We start from the raw sequence: 2500 nt of genomic DNA, 5'->3' as shown, positions 1-2500 counted from the left end.
CCGCGAACTCTCCGGCTTGCACTGAGACGCGAGGTCGATGTGCTAAGCACCACGGGGCCCCTTTCGCCTGCAGGTCCCGAGCCGCCAACATGTTCTTAGTATCGTGTTCTCCAATCCTGGGTGACGGGCACCGCAGGGAGGCAGAGCCATCGCACTTGCCGGGTGGCAGAGGAAGGACCGGACTATGTACAATAGCGGCCAACGACTCCCAGAGCCGGTTGTGCGGCGTCTGCTCTCAGCCTAAGAGGCTTCTGGGAGTGCTCAGGCAAGGGTCAGCCTGCACCCTTGCTGGCAGCACCCAGGGGAACCAGGACGCTTGCATCTCTCGCCTTCATTTTCGACACAAGCGCCTGAGGAGGGACGCCACCCCTCCCCTTGCGTCAAGAGACCTCCCCACCAGCCTCTGACTGATTCTTAGAACGGACGGAAAGAGTCGGGCAAGCCTGTCAAAGCTTTGAGCGAATGTCAAAAGCTTTAGACTTCCGCGAACTCTCCGGCTTGCACTGAGACGCGAGGTCGATGTGCTAAGCACCACGGGGCCCCTTTCGCCTGCAGGTCCCGAGCCGCCAACATGTTCTTAGTATCGTGTTCTCCAAACCTGGGTGACGGGCACCGCAGGGAGGCAGAGCCATCGCACTTGCCGGGTGGCAGAGGAAGGACCGGACTATGTACAATAGCGGCCAACGACTCCCAGAGCCGGTAGTGCGGCGTCTGCTCTCAGCCTAAGAGGCTTCTGGGAGTGCTCAGGCAAGGGTCAGCCTGCACCCTTGCTGGCAGCACCCAGGGGAACCAGGACGCTTGCATCTCTCGCCTTCATTTTCGACACAAACGCCTGAGGAGGGAAGCCAACCCTCCGTGTGTCAAGAGACCGTCCCCGCCCCGGCCTCCGACTGATTCTTAGAACGGACGGAAAGAGTCAGGCAAGCCTGTTAAAGACTTCCGCGAACTCTCCGGCTTGCACTGAGACGCGAGGTCGATGTGCTCAGCACCACGGGCCCCTTTCGCCTGCAGGTCCCGAGCCGCCAACATGTTCTAAGTATCGTGTTCTCCAAACCTGGGTGACGGGCACCGCAGGGAGGCAGAGCCATCGCACTTGCCGGGTGGCAGAGGAAGGACCGGACTATGTACAATAGCGGCCAACGACTCCCAGAGCCGGTAGTGCGGCGCCTGCTCTCAGCCTAAGAGGCTTTTGGAGTGCTCAGGCAAGGGTCAGCCTGCACCCTTGCTGGCAGCACCCAGGGGAACCAGGACGCTTGCATCTCTCGCCTTCATTTTCGACACAAACGCCTGAGGAGGGAAGCCAACCCTCCGTGTGTCAAGAGACCGTCCCCGCCCCGGCCTCCGACTGATTCTTAGAACGGACGGAAAGAGTCAGGCAAGCCTGTTAAGACTTCCGCGAACTCTCCGGCTTGCACTGAGACGCGAGGTCGATGTGCTCAGCACCACGGGGCCCCCTTCGCCTGCAGGTCCCGAGCCGCCAACATGTTCTAAGTATCGTGTTCCCCAAACCTGGGTGACGAGCACCGCAGGGAGGCAGAGCCATCGCACTTGCCGGGTGGCAGAGGAAGGACCGGACTATGTACAATAGCGGCCAACGACTCCCAGAGCCGGTAGTGCGGCGCCTGCTCTCAGCTTAAGAGGCTTTTGGGAGTGCTCAGGCAAGGGTCAGCCTGCACCCTTGCTGGCAGCACCCAGGGGAACCAGGACGCTTGCATCTCTCGCCTTCATTTTCGACACAAACACCTGAGGAGGGAAGCCAACCCTCCGTGTGTCAAGAGACCGTCCCCGCCCCGGCCTCCGACTGATTCTTAGAACGGACGGAAAGAGTCAGGCAAGCCTGTCAAAGAATTGAGCAGATGTCAAAATCTTTTAAGACTCCGCGAACTCTCCGGCTTGCACTGAGACCCGAGGTCGATGTGCTCAGCACCACGGGGCCCCTTTCGCCTGCAGGTCGCGAGCCGCCAACATGTTCTAAGTATCGTGTTCCCCAAACCTGGGTGACGAGCACCGCAGGGCGGCAGAGCCATCGCACTTGCCGGGTGGCAGAGGAAGGACCGGACTATGTACAATAGCGGCCAACCACTCCCAGAGCCGGTAGTGCGGCGTGCGAGGTCTGCTCTCAGCGGAAGAGGGTTTTGGGAATGCTCAGGCAAGGGCCAGCCTGCACCCTTCCTGGCCGCTCCCACGGGAACCAGGCTACTTGCAATCCTTTCCCCCAATAGCAAGTGCCTTTTGGAGGGACGGCCGGAGTCAACGTGGGTTTGCCCGCCCTCCAAAGTGTCAAGAGACCGCCGCACAGGCCTCTGACTGATTCTTAGAACAGGCAGCAAGAGTTGGGTAAGTCTGTCGAAAATTTGACAAAGTGACAAAAATTAGACTTCCGAGAGCTCTTGGGCATGCACACAGGCCTGTCATTCAAGTGCTCTGCCCGCGGAACCGTTTTTTTTCGGATGCCTTTCAAAGTGGTCCCGCGCCGCCATTTTGTTCTAAAAAAAAATCG

Source organism: Hemiscyllium ocellatum, assembly GCF_020745735.1.
Source record: "Hemiscyllium ocellatum isolate sHemOce1 chromosome 15 unlocalized genomic scaffold, sHemOce1.pat.X.cur. SUPER_15_unloc_1, whole genome shotgun sequence".
NCBI classification, from domain to species: Eukaryota; Metazoa; Chordata; class Chondrichthyes; order Orectolobiformes; family Hemiscylliidae; genus Hemiscyllium; species Hemiscyllium ocellatum.
This window is presented reverse-complemented; position numbering follows the sequence as displayed.